Genomic DNA, 19,363 nt, shown 5'->3' on the forward strand with positions numbered 1-19,363 from the left:
AGTCATGCCTGTCCCAGAGACAGGGATTGAGAGGAGTGGCAAGTCACTGATGTACCTGTTTGGCTTAAATGTATGTGCTGATATTTGAAAGGGAATCAGAAACGGGAGAGGATTAGCATCTCTCTCACTCCAGACATCAGTATCCAGGATTCAGAAGGGTCATGAGGGCTGTCACTAATGGGACTAGTGATAGGTCGGAATTCCTGCCCATGGCAGAGGGCAGGATTTGAACATGGGTCCCCAGCCACTTGTTCAGTGATCTCACTACTCCATGATAGCTGCAGTCATCTCCCCCTTATCTTGTGTGTTTGTGCTCGTTCTGGAGAGCGCACAATTTGCAGGAGGCTGTTTTGTTTGGCTCTGCCAAGTACAAATGTGGCTGGCTAGTCTGTTGGATAGCCTGATAAGCCCCAGAAATTCCCATCTTTCCTCCCTCCCATCAAATAGCTGGGCTGCTCCCCCAGCCAGCACATACATCCCATCTGTACCAACAGAATGTTGTAGTCTGCACACTTGGAATAGAAAAATAATATTTGGCTTGGCTTTGATCATATATACTAATTATTACTAATATAGGCACCAGATGATTGCATTTTATTACATCTTTGTTTCTCACTATCAGAATTCCCTCCTGGGGGTGGGGGGGAGTTGTCATACTAATTAATTGTTTTGTGTTTTCTTGACATCTTTGAACATTATCTGCACAACTGTGGCAGCGTGCCTGTTGCTCTAAATATGTGGGGGACTTATAGCAATATTAGAACTAATTTCTTACCACAACAAACTATTATCCCCTTCATAATTCTCAATTCTATCAAAGGAATTCTGAGACTTCCTGGTTTCCAAACTTCATGTGGCTTTTTTTTTTTTTTTAATAATAAAGTATAGCAAAAAGGTTTATGACTATGTGCTTAGGGGACAGATGAGTTTATTTTCTTCCTGACTTTGGCAGATTTCAGGCAAGTTACATCAGGCTTCCGGACTTTGACTGCCTGAGTGTAAAACAGCAACGAAAAAGCAAACGAATAAACCAGACTTTGTTTCTTCTTCTCTTCTGTGTTTTACATCTTCTCCCTCCCTTTTCCTTTCTTCTTTTTAAGGTTGCATAAAATAATGTATATTAAATATCTAACATACAGCATGAACTATGTATATTATATATATATATATATATATATACTTTTTTATTAATGTCATTAATTTGTTCTTGCTGTTGATTCAGTGAAGATTATCTTCTTCAGTTAGCTGGAAAGTCATAATTCAAATAATTATTTTGTAGCTTTCTTTTTTTTTTTTGGTATGCTTTACACAGTCCAGTCATGTCTTTTTGAGGTATAATCCTCATCTTAATTTTCCTGGGGGATTTTTCTGTAACTCCTGTGCTACATTTTCAGGCAGTTTCTTAGCATCTAGGTACCTATGTCTATTCCTCCTCCTCCTCCTCCTCCTCCCCCTTCCTTCCTTCTTCTCCTCCCTCCCTCCTCCTCCCTCCCTCCTCCTCCGTCCCTCCTCCTCCCCTTCCTTCTTCCTTCTCCTCCCTCCCTCCTCCTCCCTCCCTCTTCCTCCCTCCCTCCTCCTCCCCTTCCTTCTTCCTTCTCCTCTCTCCCTCCTCTCTCCCTCCTCCTCCCTCCCTCCTCTTCCCTCCTCCTTCTTCCTCCTCCTCATCCTCCCCTTTTTTCTTTCATCTTCTTTCTTCATTCAATCTTGGATGCTTTCCAATTCAACTCTAACTTCTTCAGCCCGTCTTGTAACTTCTCTGCAGCTAATACCACATCTATATCAGCCCAAAACTTTCAATGCTTAGGAAAACGAAGCTAACTCTGTATTTTCTCTTTAGATGCGATGCTCCATTTGTCATCAGTGTTTTGATTCAGGTTGTCCTCGGCTACCCAAATGCCTACCTTTCATCATATTTCCAGACTGTATTTAGTGTTTGTATCAAAACCAATCTCTGGGATTATGAAACGATTTTATACCACTTTCTATCTCTGGGTGATTGGAAGTGGCTCTCTGCAGCATGACTATATGGAGGATGATAGGGTCATAGGCAGGTTCATGGGGGAAGAGTGCTATGATGGATTAGTGATGTCTGCTGTGGCCATGAGATAGGAAAATGCAGTATGAGCAAGGTATATTTGCTTAGCTTTAGCAGATCACCACTCATTCCTGACTCAACTGGTGATCCTGTCCTTATTGTGTATTCCCCCAGCAATTTATGTGCTCACCTGATTTCACCACCTTTTAAGATATTATACCACCTTTCAAGAAGATATTTTAGCCAAAACAGGAAAGTCAAGTGGAATTTGGCAAGGACAGGAGAAAAGCAGCCCCTGTCTAGGTTCTTGACCCAGCTGTTCATGTAGCCTGAAACATAATTGCTCATCTTCTCCCTCATGCAGAAAGAAGCCTCTGGAGGCTTGAGGAGGTAGTTTAAGAATTATGATTAGGGATGCTGACACCTGTTCTATGCCTTCTCCCACCCATTTACCCATAACTCACCATGAGCTAGAAATAATTAAAGTGCTACATTCTCCAACTTGTGGATTTCAATGTAACTGTTTTAAATGAATGTTCTTCTTTATGCTTTTAGCGTTGCTTTAAAATGGATAACAAAATTCATCGTATATTTGCTAAATATGCATTGTACCTAAGTGTAGAAATAACATTTATAACTAATTGTGAGTCACTTGAAAAACTCTCCTGGTCATTATTCCCTGTAATTCTTTGCTCGCCCCTAGGAGTTAGGGATTATTTTTAATCCCTATTTTACAGAATCAGAAACTGAGGTACATAGCAATGAAGTCATTTGCTAAGGCTTTGTACCTACTAAGAACTAGATTTAATATTCAAATCTTGGCTCACTAATCCCAGGGCTCTTTCTGTGGAGGTATTGAAGAGGATCAGGTTCGCAAATGCAGAAATAAGTGAGTTTTTCTAGCGAGGGTTTCTATCCTTCATTTGAGCAGCTCTCCTATGACTCATCTTTCTAGATTCTTGCAAGAATACAAACCAACGTTTATAGAGGTGATTTCAGTACAAGTACTGGATGTTTAGAAGTTTCTAGTCAGTCCTAAAGTGAGAAGATGGAATGTGTTCAATTGACTTCCATTTGCAGTGCCCAGAATGAGAAAGGTGATGTTCCTTCCCCCTGGTAAACACACTCAAAGGTTTCGGGGCTACCCAAGTTGAGCTTTCCAGGCAGTGAACCACTAAAAACATATTTGTTCCCAGAACACAGCCAGCTAGTAAGGTTTTCCCACTGGGACTGACATTTACTGTAACAAGAGCCTGTTTCCTTCTCTCAGAGCTGCAGCCAGCTGCTCACAAGGGAGTTGGTGTCTTGCCAGAGAAACCCCTCCAAGCTCCGAAGACATGCCAGGGAAGCCAGCACTTTTCTCTTTTGCTGAATGTGCCAATAATGGTGGAATGAGGTCTGCTTTTTAAAATGACTAATTAAAATATTATCTACAATTTATCTGTCCATTCATCCATCATCTGTATTGCCTCTCACTCTCTCCATACACACACACACTCACATACACACACACACACATGTATGTATATATATTTAGTGAAGTGAATACATTTGTTCATTTAATACCCTAGTAATTCTATAAATAGAAGTTAGCAATTTTCATTATGCTCCATTGTATAGGTTCTAAAAACGATAAAGGAATCCATACTTCTGCTGGGCACAGTGGCTCCTGCCTGTAATCTCAGCACTTTGGGAGGCTTAGGGGGATGGATCACCTGAGGTCAGGGGTCCTAGGAGTTTGAGACCAGCCTGGCCAACATGGTGAAGCCCCGTCTCCACTAAAAAGAAGATAAAAAATTAGCTGGCCATGGTGGCGCACACCTGTAATCTCAACTACTCAGGAGGCTGAGGCAGGAGAATTACTTGAACCCAGAGGCAGAGGTTGCAGTGAGCCAAGATCACGCCACTGCACTCCAGCCTTGTTGACAGAGCAAGACTCCATCTCAAAATAAATAAATAATAAATATATAATAAAAAAGAATCCAGACTTTGTGATTCCTAGATAAATACAAGGCAAATTGAAAGAGCTCTCTTCCTCCCCCTCTTTCTCCTTCTTCCTCTTCTTTTGCTGTTAAAGAATTATTATAGACTTCAAAGCTAGAGAAACCATGTAGGGTATTCCCTGGTCCTCGTTCAAAAGGCATGTTGAAATCAAGACAGCTGGGTTTTCTTCCCCTGTTGGCCACCACCTGGGCTTGCGGATCTTCAGACAGTTACCTGGCATCCTCAGGATGCTGTTGCGTTGCATTCAAATGCAGGCTTCTTTGTATTATGCCTAAGGTCAGAGGCAGGGATTATGCCCATCTTGTTTATCTGCCAAGCACAGCAGGGCACCCATAAATAATTCCCAAGTTACTGAATGCATCGGCAGCTCAAGACTTTTGTTTTCTTTTTCTTATTTTAATATTGGCCATCTGAGAGTTTAAAAGGTTTTGACTTGCCTGAGTTGAACCAGGGGGAGTCTACTGGCCAATTTCCTTGAGTATTACCTTGTTTGACTTGGATGAAGGGACGGGGAATTGTATAAATGTCACTGTGGAGAGCCCTTGTCCCCTGGTGATGAGTAACCTTATCAATCCAGAGCAAAGAGACACGTTAAGAGATTTTGTTTTGGAAAATGGCCCACAGATGAGGAAATTATATGACTGTGTATGAAGTGGCTGGTCTGGTGACGTTTTGCTTTGCAAGTGGTGACTGATGTCCTTCACTCTCTAATCTGTCCAGTCAGACCTTTTGTCCTCTGTTCCCCTTAGCACTCGCTGTGATATCCATCTCTCCCTCTTCTTCCACCCGGAATCTCAATAAGCTCATTCATGACCTCAAAGTCCAGAAGCCTAATGTAACTTGCCTGAATGAGCTTATTGAGGTCTTCTAAAGACAAGAAGAATCTGAGGACTTTTTTTTCCAAGTTTCATTTTTGTTTTTTTTTCTGTTTTTAAATTTAATAATTTAATTTATTTGTGTATTTTTTTGAGATACTGTTGCTCTGCCGCCCAGGCTAGAGTGCAGTGGTGCAATCTTGTCTCACCGCAACCTCTGTCTCCCGGTTCAAGCAAATCTCCCACCTCGGCCTCTCACGTAGCTGGGACTGCTGGGGCACGCCACCACATCCAGCTAATTTTTGTATATTTTGGTAGAGATGGAGTTTCACCACGTTGGCCAGGCTGGTCTCAAACTCCTAACTTCAAGTGATCCACCCATGTTGGCCTCCCAAAATGATGGGATTACAGCTGTGAGCCGCAGCGTACAGACTGGTTTTTAATTTTAATTTCAATTGATTTTAACACAATTCATGGTGTTGGGTTACATGAATAAGTTTTTTAGTGGTGATTTCTGAAATTTTAGTGCACTCTTCACTAGAGTAGTGTATACTATACCCAATGTATAGTCTTTTATCCCTCACCCCTTCCCACCCTTTCCCCCAGTCCCCAAAGTCCATTGTAACATTCTTACGTCTTTACACCCTCATAGCTTTGCTCCCACATGTGAGTGAGAACATATGGTGTTTGCTTTCCCATTCCTGAGTTACTTCACTTAGAATAATGGTCTTTAGCTCCATCCAGGTTGCTCCATATGCCATTGTTTCATTCCTTTTTATGGCTGAATGGTATTCCATGGTCTATATATACCACATTTTCTTTATCTAATAGGCATTTGTGTTGGTTCCATATTTTTGCAATTACAGATTTTGCTGCTATAGACATAACACGTACAAGTGTCTTTTTTGTATAGTGACTTTCTTTCCTCTAGGTAAATATCCAGTAGTGGAATTACTGACAGAAATGGTATGGGTCTATCACAAAAATCCAAACCAGAAAAGAATAAAATGTACATACTAAGTATATAAAAGCCCCCTTCCAAATCCTCTTCTCTGGAGAAAAGCACTTTTAATAATGTATGATTTCTCCTCTGTGTACACACACACATGCACACACACAACCACATTTCAAAATCAGTGTGTACATCATGTTTCTCTGCAACTTTACCCTACCTCATAGCTGTGTAGAAGCCTGTTGTTAGGGTGATAGTATAATTGAAAGAAAAATCCCCCTTCTGATCAACTCCTAGATTATTCTCAACCTTTTGCTTTTAAAAACATTGCTGTTGTACTTCTTTGCAGACATTGTCAAGTAACTGTAGGAGAGGCAAGAAATTTTAAATGGACAACAGAATGAATTGTCTGGTTTTTGAATTAATGCTTTGAATCATCAAGTGGAATAAGATACGAAGTTGGTAAGAAGTATCACAGTAACCTCTCCCTGAAGTTGGAGCTCTATAAAGCAGGTTGTGATAAATTTATTCATTTCAGAAAAGCTTCCGGTTTGTAAAACACAGGTGCTATTCCAAATTCCCACGTTTGTCTTTGGTAACCAAGAATGCAGTCCTGTCAGTAGTCATCCGTTTTCACAGATATTTGCTGGTTCCCTACTTGTGTTGGATACTATGTCAAAAACTGAGCAGGAAGGGATTAGCAAGATAGTCTCCACCCCTGCCACAGCTGTTACATACAGCCAAGATGTTGTGCACTGCTCCAAGATGCCTAAGCAAGGGGGCAGAGACGGGGGCGCACCTTGCTCACAAGCCATGCACCCTGGGATGGGCTGTGTCTACCCAGCGTGCAAAAAATGGCCTTAATGGCCACTAGAGGCCCAGATCATGACTCTCTTAGAATTACTAGATTTGGCTTTGCTCTGCAGCTCTTAGATGTGTGACTCTGAATAGGGTGGGGATGTTCATCTTGATTTGCCTTCTGCTAGACCAGAAATGAAAAGATTGATGATATTGCTCCTTTTTATGTTTTTATTCTTGAGTAGATATGTTAGCTTCTCTCTTTCTTGTTCCCTGCACCCCACCACATGGACACACACACATACACATATACACCAGATTTCCTTTGAAGAGTGCATAGTCTTTTTTTTTTTTTTTGAGACAGAGTCTCACTGCATCACCCAGGCTGGAGTGCCGTGGTGTGATGTCAGCTCACTGCAACCTCCACCTCCCAGGTTCAAGCAATTTTCCTGCCTTGGCCTTCCAAGTAGCTGGGATTACAAGCATGCACCACCACACCCAGCTATTTTTTGTATTGTTAGTGGAGATGGAGTTTTGCCATGTAGGCCTGGCTGGCCTCAAATTGTAGCTTCAAGTGATCCATTCCCCTCGGCCTCCCAAAGTGCTGGGATTACAGGCGTGAACCACCGCACCTGGCCAGAGTGCATAGTCTTTATTTAAGAAAACTCCCCAGTCAGCAAACAGCTTGTGAGCTTACAGGTGAGGTTCTGAGGGAATGGGATGTAAGGAAAGAGAAAACTGTAGAGAAGTCCATGAATAAATGTGATTCAGAGGGAAGAGGGAAATGTGAAAGAAAGAACAGGGGTGGGCAGGAAGATCAGAGGTTGGAGCGGAAGGAGCAGGATGGCCTGGAAGAAGCCTAGAGCTGAGGTGACCAGAGCGTGATTAAAGACAGCCTAGCAATGAGTTATGGTCTGTGTGCTTTGTTGTTGTCATGGATCAGCCCTCCTTCGACACCTCTGAGCAGTCTGGTGAGGAAGGGGTGGTGTAAACCATCTTTGCCCTAGTCTCCTCTCAGCTGATGCACTGGAATGACTCTAACCAGCATGTCCAGGCTGACTTCAGCAACATCTTTGCATGTGTGCTCACTGGGTGGATACAGGACAGACAGCCGAGGGAGTACTGCTCCAATCTACATGGTGCCCTTCCTAGGTTGTGAAAGCCTTAGGACTGGTACAGGATGTGCGTTTCAGGACTACACAGACACAGTCACCAGTAGCCTTGTTCTCTCTGCATTGGTATTTTTTTTGTTTTTTTTATTTTTTGTTTTTTTTTGAGACAGAGTTTTACTCTGTCGCCCAGGCTGGAGTGCAGTGGCACTATCTTGGCTCACTGCAACCTCCGTTCCCCAGGTTCGAGAGATTCTCCTGCCTCAGCCTCATGAGTAGCTGGGACTGCAGGTGCCCACCACCATGCCTGGCTAATTTTTGCATTTTTAGTGGAGATGGGGTTTCACCTTGTTGGCCAGTCGGGTCTCGAACTCCTAACCTCAAGTGATCTGCCCGCCTTGGCGTCTCAAAGTGCTGGGATTACCTGCGTTGGTGTCTTTTACATCCATCTCACGCTTGCCAGTCTTACTTTTTTGCAAAAAGATGGAAGGTTTCAGGCTTCGCATGCAACTCTCTGTAACAATGTCTCATTGTTCATCGCAGGTGTTTTTCTTTTTGTCTTTTATTTGTCAAGTTCTGAAACAGAAAATGGAGCACTTCTGCTAAAGCAGGCTTAGTGGTTAAATAGTATCACCTCAAAAGTCACCTCCACGTGGACCTTATTTGGAAATAGATTTTGTTATTGTTGTTGTTTTGAGATGGAGTCTCACTCAGTCCCCCACGCTGGAGTGCAGTGCCGCAGTCTTGGCTCACTGCAACTTCCTCCTCCTGGGTTCAAGCGATTCTTGTGCCTCAGCCTCCTGAGTATCTGGGATTACAGGTGTGCACCACCACACCTGGCTAATTTTTGTATTTTTAGTAGAGATGGGGTTTCACCATGTTGGCCAGGCTGGTCTCAAACTCCTGACCTCAAGTGATCCACCCACCTCTACCTCCCAAAGTACTGGGATTGCAGATGTGAGTCATGACACCTGGATGAAAATAGGTTTTTTACAGATGTAACTCATTAAGGATCTCTAGGTGAAATCATCCTAATCTTGGAGTGGACCCTAAATCCAGTGACTGGTGTTTCAATAAGAGAAACAGAGGGAGATTTGAACACACAGAGACACAGAGGAGAAGTCCGCGTGAAGACCAAAACATAGCTAGGAGTGATGCAGCCACAAGCCAAGGCATGTCAGGACCACCGGAAACCGGAAGGAATGAAAAAGATCCTCCCTTGCAGTCTTTGGAGGGAGTATAACCCCACCAGTACCTTGCTTTAGGATTTCTGGCCTCCAGAACTGCAGGAATAAATTTCTGTTGTTGTAAACCACCAGTTTTTGATAATTTGTTACCGCAGCCCTAGGCAACTAATTCACTAGAGGGCTGCAAACTAAGGCCAGAGGACCAAATCCAGCCTGACAGCTGTTTTTGTGGATTTTATTTACAAAAACACAGCCTTACTCATTCATTTACGTATTGTCTATGGCTGCTTTCACTCTGCAAGGGCAGAGTTGAATAACTGCGACAAAATCCATCTGGCCTGCAAAGCCTAAAATATTTACTATCTGTCCCTTCACAGAAAAAGTATGCCAACCACTCTTCTAGGGAGGTGTTTAATTTATGTGCTTGTCGGGGGATGCTGCCGGGTAGGGGGCGTTTGTAGCATGAGTCTGTCCTTAACAGTGTAGAACCACACAAGGTAAGGATTTTTTTTTTTTTTTTTTTTACTTAGATTTCAGCTTTTATGAAGCATTATTTTTCCTCCTTAGAGGAAAAACATGAAATGCTCCAGAATAGTTGACAGCATTAGCTACGTTTAAAAGATTCAGTGAAGCAAAATGGTTTTCCGTCTGTTGAATCAATCAGCCTTAAAGTTCACTTATCAATGCCGGCTTTCCTATGAGCAGCAGCTTTGTATTAAAATGGCTAATGGGAATGTGGTTTCCCCAGCAAGCTTTTGTTTGATCTAGAATTTTTGGAGAGTCTGAGTGGGTTTTCTCTTTCTGAGTGTGAAATGGACCAAGGTGTGTTTTGCAGCTGAGGCATAAATGAAGGGAAGCCTTGTCTGATACGTGTTAGAGGGAAAGTTAGGTAGGAGTTGGAAAAGAGTGTACCCCAAGCCTCAACAGTCACAATGTCCTCCAATTCTCATCCCACGTGATTTGTGGACCTCGTTGGAGAGCTCAAAAAAGCGGCTGTAGGAAACCTAGTTATAAGCCTCATTTTGCTCATACTGGTACAGAAAACCTTCAATTACATTGCAGAAAAATGGCCACACGCAGAAGAGGAAAGCGTTTAGAAGGGTTTTTCTGGTTTCCCTAATTTACATCTTAGTGGAGGCAATTTTTATGTCTTTTGCATATTTTACTGAGAAGCCTCCACCACTTCTAGCCATAACTTCCTTTCCTTCCTGTTACAAATTTTCTTCCTAGATTGACTCTTCAGTCCCTAAAAATATCCATACCACATTATTTATTCGCTCCATAATGCACAGTATCCAAAGACAACAATTTTGCCAATAAACTGTTATTCTGATGAATAATTCATGCAGTCTTCATTCTCCTGACATGAACAAATATACTTTCAAATAGGAGGAGTGTGCTTCTATTTTTGTCTTAACTCCATTTCTTAACGTCATATATTTTTTGAAGGTTTTCCGATGTCCTTTCTTGGGTGAACTCCACGGGGAATAATTCTGATACTCTAATTAAGAGCAATAAACTATAGCACAGAAACATAACTAGATTTATAGATGGTATTTGTTACGGTGACAGTGTAGTTTGGATGTGGAGGAAGAAGGCAAATCATTCAGTGTCTCAGGCCAGGAAAAACATGAAATTCTCACCTATTAAGAAAGCAACACCAATAATTGTTTCAAATTCTGACAATATTTATGGCCATAGCTTCCTCATGTTTATACGAAGAGGGTGCAACAGTAATGGTGATAATGAAAATCATAATATATTATTATGTGATATAATACTAAGAATTTTGAGTTTCTGTGAGATGCTAGCCATTGTGCTAAAGGATTTGCCTATATCGGGGTTTCTGATTCTCAGCACCACGGGTATATTGGGTCACACAGTTATTTGTTATGGGTGGAGGTTGGGGAATCCCCTGTACATTTGTAGGATGTTTAATGGAATCCCTAACACAGGGTATCCACTAGATTCAGCAGCACCTGCCTCTCCAACTTTATTCCTCTTTAAGAAATATCTATAGACATGGCCAAATGTCCCCAGGAGGATAAAATCCCCTTGTTGAAAAAGAGTGATTTACATGATTAATTACATCTTCAAAACATTCCTACCAGATAGGTGCATTATCAGTCCCATTTACTAATGAAGAAACAGAAGCTCAGAGGCAGTGACAGAACAAAAATTTGGTGCAGGGTTTACTACTACACCAGTGTCAAGACTGTTTTGTTGCATATGATGATACACGGCATTAATTCTTCTGCCTTCCCCTCTTACATGGATATTTTTACATTTAAAAAAATATGTAATTGCTGGGCACAGTGGATCGTGCCTGTAATCCCCACACTTTGGGAAGTCAAAGCAGGCAGATCGCTTAAGTCCAGGAGTTCAAGACCCACCTGGGCAACATGGCAAGGCCCCATCTCTATAAAAAAGTAACAAAAATTAGCTGGGCGTGGTGGCACATATTTGTGGTCCTAGCTGCTTCGGAGGATGAGGTGGGAGGATCGCTTGAGCCTGGCACGGTGGAGGTTGAAGTGAGCCAGCATCGTGCCACTGCACTCTAGCCTGGGTGATAGAGAGGGACTCTGTTTCAAAAAAAAAATCATTAAAAATTAATATAATTTGTACTTGGTGCATGCCTGCTGGATAATTAATATTATTTTACGTTTTGCACAGACATAACTTCAAATTTCCAAAACCCCTTATATAGAAAATATAGCGTGATAACTAGATTAATACTTCTTAAAACAATAGCAATAATAACAATAACAATTTATCCTCTTGCTCTCCACCACTGTTAATTGAGTGCTCTTTGGTTTATTTGTTTTTAGAGGCAGTGTCTTGCTCTGTCTTTCAGGCTGGAGTGCAGTGGAGTGATCACAGCTCACTGCAGTTTGAGCTTCCAGGCTCAAGTGATCCTCCCACCTTAGCCTCCTGAGTAGCTGAGACTACAGGCACAGGCCACCTCACCCAGCTAACTAAAAGAAAATTTTCTGAGATAGAGTCTTGCTGTGTTGCCCAGGCTGGTCTCAAATTCCTAGTCTCAAGTGTTTCTCCCACCTCATGAGTAGCCAGCATTGCTGGTGCCAGCCGCCACTCCTGGCTAATTGAGCACTTTCTGTGTGAGAAAGTCAAGGATTTGACTGGTTCACCTGTTTAGTTCTCACATCTTAGAAGTATCTACGTTGCGTATCTTTTAGCCCTAAGTGGTAGAATTTAGAGTTGTTTTGTTTTGGTTTGCTTCTGCTGTATCCTCACATACAGTGAAGGCTCCATACACCGTGGTTGAATGAATGACTTCATGAGGAGCTAGAATCTGAGAGAAAGCATGTAGCTTACTAAGGTGGTGACAGAGCTTCCTCTTAAATTCTGGAGATCCCTTCCCCTTAAATCCACTGCTGTCCACTGTGCCCTGTTGAGGGTTTTATCTAAACATCCAGCTCTGCCCTCAGCGATCTGGTGAGGTCTCTTTATGACTCTATTTGAATCAGGTTTCCTTTTGTAGGTGATCCTGAAACGCACTTTCTCCCGTCTTGCTCCATTCTGTTTGCTTACCCTCTGCCTCTCGCCTGGAATGTGTCCTTCATTTCCATTTGTCAAAATCTTATTTCTCTTTGGTGGTCCAGCTTCATCCCAGCCTTCTTCCAAACACTCTCCCTATGTCTCGTGCACTCTTAAGGCCTTGCATGTCGCCTGCTGCCACTGCCAGCCAACAATGGGTGAGGAGTTGTGCAAGCCAGGGGCATCCGAAACTAACTCCCAGCAGGTCTAACCCTCCATGAACTGTGATCTTGGGAAAGCAGCTTAAAGTCCATGAAACCCCAATTTCCTCTTCCCTAAGATGAGGACGGCAGTGTTATTGTACATCCCAGTTTGCCGTGAGGATTCAGTGGGAAAATGCTTAGCTCAGCTCTTGACACATAGTATGTTCTTTTTTTTTTTTTTTGAGATGGAGTCTTGCTCTGTCCAGTGGCATGATCTGGGCTCACTGCAACCTCCGCCTCCCTGGCTCAAGTGATTCTCCTCCCTCAGCCTCCCAAGTAACTGGGATTACAGGCACATGCCACCAAGCCCAGCTAATTTTGTTGTATTTTTAGTAGAGACGGGTTTTCTCCATGTTGCCCAGGATGGTCTCAATCTCTTGGCCACGTGATCCACCCGCCTTGGCCTCCCAAAGTGCTGAGATTACAACCATGAACCACCACGCCTGGCCTGACACATAGTATGTTCTTAATAAATTACTGCCAATAATTGGCAATAATCACTAATGTCAATTTCCTATGTTTTGTCTGTTCTCTGATTGCTTTATGTATGTGTAACTTACCTTTCGAAGTAGATTGCAGGATTATAGAAAGTGATTTCTTTCGGAGTGAATCTTTAATGTGACACAGAATTCAGCACAAGGGGTAAAACTGTGGCCAAGAGGCCACCTCAATGTTTAGAACATAATTTTCTCACTTTCTGTTTTGAACCCTGGTGTGTTTATCAATAATATGGAAGGGGCCATTTCCATTTACTTGACCATACCAGAAGGGCCATTGCAAATGGGTTTATTTACAGCATAAACGATCAGCTTGTGTTTTCAGAGCAGCTAAGCTTCAGAACTGCAATAACTCATTATCAATCTGTCTCCATCCTTCATCAAAGTTCCCAGGTCCTTTGAATTTTGGCTTGGCTGGTGTCTTTTTTTCTCTGTAAAATTTAGATTAACATATAGCTTAAAGTGGGCTGATTACGGAGACACATCTCTGCTGTGAGTACCATTTGTGGGAGGCTGTGTCCCCAGGTAGAACGTTTTCCAGAGAGGAGATGTGGGCACAGGGTGTGAGCCTGTCCTGGAAGCCCTGTAGTGTAGTAGGAAGAATCCAACATTCACGAAGAGGCAGTCTTTTGCTTCCAGTTTTGTAGTAATTCACATAATATAGGGTAATTAAAAAAAAAAGATTGATGTGCTTGAATGTTCTCATCTGTAAAGTGAAACATCCAGATTAGATAAGTTATAAATGACCTTTCACTTCTAGAATTCTGCATCTTGGAATTAAAGTGCATTGGCATGAGCCAATAATTCCCTATTTTCTTGTATTACCTAAAATCTAAATACCCCACAATAAATTTACCACCATAGGGTTTTCAAATCCCATCAGAAAAACTGCTCCTTTCATATACGTGCCCAGCGGTTTCTCTCTTTTTACTCCTCAATGGCCTACACATTTTCCTAATAAAGTATATAATAAAAGTAAATCTTCCCAGTAGTGTGTTTATAGTGTGGAAGACATTGTTATTCCCACCATGGCAGTGGTGGATAAAAAATACATACTTCTCTGTCTCCCACAACCACCCTTTGATCCCCAGCCTTTTATCAGCAAATCTGAAGTGCTACCTTCTGCAAATTAGCACTACCTCCTGAGAAATTGTGCCAAGTTCCATTAAGTGTAATTAGCATTCCTGTTGTTTCTTTCACATTGTGGGGAAAAAAAAAGAAAAGAAAACTCTCTGAGTTACTGGGAACACACATCATGCCAAGTTATACCAGTGGAGGCAGCACAAGGCTGAAAGCAGGAGACGGAGGAGGATCTTGACGTACAAGGATGGGTTCACCTGCGCGGGGCCCGAGTGGCAGACACAGAGGCGTCAGTCTTGGCTTTTCCAAGTAAAGGTTGGCTTCCCAGTGTACAGTTAAGCAGCTGGCGCAGTGCCTTCTGCGGTGAAGGTTTAGAGAACATGGGGAGATGATTATCTCCCTCAATTTAAAACTGACCTGCCATGAGATTCCAAGCGAAAGACTTGAATATCCTAGAGCAGTTAACTAAAAAACTAAAATTTCCCCCCTCGATGTGGTTTTCATGTGAAAGAATTGCAAAACAAACAGAAACTACCACGTATCTGTTTCCCTTTGAATTTCCTGGTGGGAATAACATTTTAATACCCAACAAGTAGAAAAGAATATGAGTTCAGAATAAAAACTAGGGTTTAGTTGTTATTATTTGTAGTTCATTAAATCTTGTTTTCTTGGGTTACAACAAAAATCACATGACTATTTTATTATTAACATAAAATTAAAGAAAAAATCACTACTTTTCTCCTCCCTCTTTTATTTCAAATTCCACCATAGTCTCTGAAAACGTGGTCAGACCCACCGTGCATTTAGAAACCATAATTTGAAGAAACTAATACCTGATGCTGAGTGCCGCCATCAAAAACACGTGTCCTCCCAGACACCATTCACTTTAATGTTGTAAGACAAAAATCAGAAACAACAGGCAACACGTATACATCTGTGCATTCGGTGACTCTGAAAGGGAGGCGCTGCTTTCAAATGTTTTGGGTGAAAATGAGTTCCATTTGACTGGCAATATGTTTTTCTCTCAGAAGCCATTTTGTCTCTCATTTCTTGCCTCCTTCCTTGTATTTCAGCATTTGTCATCTCAATTACAGTAGTGCATACTGCTTTTACACTTCAAATGCAGCTTTCAGGAATGCTAGGGAAGGAATAGTAAAGATATGATGAGGTGGTGGTTAAGACTGAGAATGGCTCCAGGAGGGTGGAACACATTTAGGACTTTTAAATTTTAATCATCTGTAAAGAAACGAATTCCATAGGCTCATCTATAGTGAAGTCCCACTTACAGCACAAAACATCCTAAAATTGAATACAGTAATATTCTTTAGCCCAATGTCATATAACTGTTGTCACATAATACTGTGATGTTGTATTGTGTGATACAAGCTAATCTGTAATGCTCAGCAGCTTCTCTAAGAGTTGAGGACGAGAGCTAAACAGGTCCCACCCTGGGTGACACTGAGAAATAGAATGAAAGGCAAACGTTTTGGTCCTCCAAGAAAGAGTTCAGTCCATCACAGTGACCTGGTTAGAGTATATTCTTTAAACAAATATTTATTGAGAATCTGCTTTGTGTTAAATGCTGTATTGTGATTTAAGCTCCGGATTTGCCTTTCCTGGTTATGTCATAGAAATAAATCCACACAGTGTGTGATCTGCATCTGGCTTCTTTAACTTAGCAGAAAGTTTTTGAGGTTCATCCATGTGGATGTATGTATGACTACTTTGTTTCTTTATTATTGAGTAATATTCCATGACGTGGATGTACCATATTTTGTGTATACATTCACCCATTCATTGATGGATGCTTGGATTGTTACCGTATTTAAACTGTTATGTAGAATGTTGCTGTGAACACTTGTTTCCAAGTTCTTAGGTGAAGCTATGCTTCCACTTTTCTTGGGTAAATACTTAGTAGTGGAATTGCTGGGTTGTATAATAAGTTGAAGTTGAGCTTAAGAAACCACTAAGCTGGCTGGGCACAGTGGCTCATGCCTGTAATGCCAGCACTTTGGGAGGCCTTGGCAGGTGTACCACTTGAGGTCAGGAGTTCAAGATCAGTCTGGCCAAGATGGTGAAACCCCATCTCTACTAAAAATACAAAATTAGCCAGGCATGGTGGTGAGTGCCTGTAATCCCAGCTACCCCAGAGGCTGAGGCAGGAGAATCGCTTGAACCTAAGAGATGGAGGTTGCAGTGAGCCGACATCATGCCGTTGCACTGCAGCCTGGGTGACTGAGGGAGACTCCATCTCAAAAAAAAGAAACCACTAAACTGTTTTTCCAAAGTGTTTGCATCATTCGATATCTCCACCAGCAACACACATGCATCCCAGTTGTGCCACATCCTTGACAACTGTTCATATTGCATATCTGTCTTTTGAATTACTGCCATTCTTGTGGGTATGTAATGATATCTCATCATCATGGTTTTAATTTGCATTTTCCTGATGTCTAATGATGTTGAGCATCTTTTCAGGTTCATGATCTTTTTGTTTACTTTTTGTTTTTAGTTCTGGGATACATGTGCAGGATGTGCAGGTTTGTTACCAAGGTAAATGTGTGCCATGGTGGTTTGCTTGACCTATCAACCCATCACCCATGTATTAAGCCCAGCATACATTAGCTGCTTTTCCTGTTACTCTCCCTCCTTCCACCCACTCACCAACAGACACCAGTATGTGTTGTTCCTCTCCCTCTGTCCATGGGTTCTCATTGTTCAGCTCCCACTTGTGAGAACAAGGTGCATGATCTTTTAATGAAATAACCTCGTTCGCCTGTGAAATGGTTCTCAGTGAATCTTGAGGAATCTTATATTACTACTCATAATTCCCTTTCTGTTATAAGTCGGCGAAGGAATGGGCAGGGGGCTGAAGTGGGAGAAAGAGTTCCTCCTTTTTTTATGTGGATTCAGGAATGTGTGACAGGAAACCGAGCCTTTCCCTGCCTGGTTATATTCATGGAGCCTATGGGCTGGTTGTGGCAGCATGCCGTGGTTGGGGACGTAGAGCTCATAGGCAAAGGATCCCGTTTGTGCATAAGGCACACTTTGGAAGGTAGGGTTTGGATGCATCATCCACCCTAACAGCTGTGTGCTTCTGGTGTGCAGCTTGAAAGCCACATGTTACCCTGTTAGCTCAAGCTTCCCGAGGTTACCTCTTCCAGCCACACAGTAGTTGGTATTATTTCTTTTATCTTTTGATGAAATGTCTTGCTCTCTCTTTCTCAGAGTAAAGCAAGTCTCTGCACATGTTTCTCAGCTGGGTTGCAGTAATCTGTGCTCTCTAGGAAAAGGTCACTCTTTAGAGGAGTTGAAAGGACTCCAGGCTCTTACATTAGCCCTCTGAGCATATAAAGGCCCAAAGAAACAGACACCAGTTCCTCTGCTGCACAGATTTTTAAACCTGGAAAGCTCTAAATGCAGAAACCTAAGTATCTGGGAGGTGTGTGCTTAGCATCCAGCCGATGTGAATGTCAGTTCATTCTGACACATCACCAAGATGGACCTCAGCCAACAGCGGTCTCCACTCACAGACCGCTGGTGTGGTTAGGAGCATGTACTTTTAATCGAATTTCTCTGGTTGGAATCTCAGTGCTACATGCTGGGTGTGTGATTTTGGGGCAAGCTCCTTAACCATGTTAAGCTTTGGTTAACTAAACTGTAAAATGGGATTCATAATAATACTTGGTTCTTAAAATCGTGGATGGGATTAAATGAGATAATGCATGTAAGTGCTTAGCACCATTCTGCGTTTCTTTAGCTTTTATCATTTTTATGTTATACTTGATTTTACATCTTTGGCACTGGGAAGGATGCCTGGCATATGGTGTGTACTTTGTGACTATAATTTGACCACACACAGTTAAGGTATTCATTCATTTATATAATAGATATGTATGAGGTATCTGTTATGTGTATGAGGTATGTATTACGTAAGCAAACTATAGCGCTCTGGAACAATCCGGCCCTTGTCTTGTTTTTGTAAATGCAATTATATTGGAACACAGCCACACCCCTTCACTTGCGTATTGATTATGGCTGTCTTTGTGCTGCAACAGCACAGATGAGTAGTGACAGAAACTGTAAGGGCCACAAAGCTTGAAATATTTAATATTTGGCTCTTTACTGGAAATGGTTTCCAATCCTTGTTCTAGGTACTGAGAATAAAATAATCAACACGTTAAGGTGATATTCCTGCTCGCATCCTAGTCGAGGCAAGACAGACATCTACACCTATAAATTAAATACATACTTACCTATAAAAATATGCACAAAACATTTGTGGTAATAAATGTAATGAAAAAATAAAGAAATGTAACAGGACAGAGAGAAACCAGGATGGTGGGGAAGAGGAAAGTTTTAAAAATACCTCCCATTTAAATGCCTCTAATCTCAGAATTTCAGAGTATCTCTTCAGTGATTCATTTACAAGGTAGTTTTCAACAGAAAAATAAAAACTCACTACCCCATGAAGTCTCATTGAGCACAACATTCAGATATCACCCCAGACTGCAAATAAATTCAGACGTTGCCTATCATAAAAAGCTGGTTTGGAGACATCTCCATTTAGTATTGTAAAACTGTGCAAAGAATGTGACACTTTGCTGACTGGCATACATTTTTTGCCCAGGAGTGGTTTCCCCATGTGGAGAATAGGGAGAATGCCACTGCTTCCAATCAAAGGGGAAATTTGCACTCCTTGTCTAGATTGATGTCCATGGATAGCACCAAGTTCAAAAGTATCAGTTCTATAAGCAAACAAGCAAAAAGCCCTCAAGGCCTCAAGAGCTGAGGATGAGAGGAACAAGTAGTGTTTCCAACACAGAGGAATGAGAAATGCTGGAGGTGATTGGTAACCTAAACACCCAGACTTGATCCTTACACATTCTGTGCATGTAACAAAATACCACAAGCACACTGTAAAGGGGTACAGATATTGTGTATCAATAAAAAATTAAAGAATAAAAAAAGAAGTAGGTCAGAGATGCTTTGTATGGTTTTCTGCCTTATGTCTTATTTTGAGGTGTGTTTTCACAGTAGCTACCTTTGTAGAACAGGTTGCTTGCCGTGATGCCTCCTATCGGAGCAAATTGCATTATTAACTAGATTGTGCCAGGAAGTAGGG

The 19,363-nt window shown here is 41.9% G+C and overlaps 1 protein-coding gene across 1 annotated transcript in view; it reads left to right on the plus strand.

Moving 5' to 3' along the window:
• RBFOX1 (RNA binding fox-1 homolog 1) overlaps positions 1–19,363 on the plus strand; it is a 2,526,943-nt gene that overhangs the window by 1,959,895 nt on the left and 547,685 nt on the right.

Source organism: Aotus nancymaae, unplaced genomic scaffold (genome assembly GCF_030222135.1).
Source record: "Aotus nancymaae isolate 86718 unplaced genomic scaffold, 86718_ANA_hifiasm-v0.15.2.pri h1tg000049l, whole genome shotgun sequence".
Lineage (NCBI taxonomy): Eukaryota > Metazoa > Chordata > Mammalia > Primates > Aotidae > Aotus > Aotus nancymaae.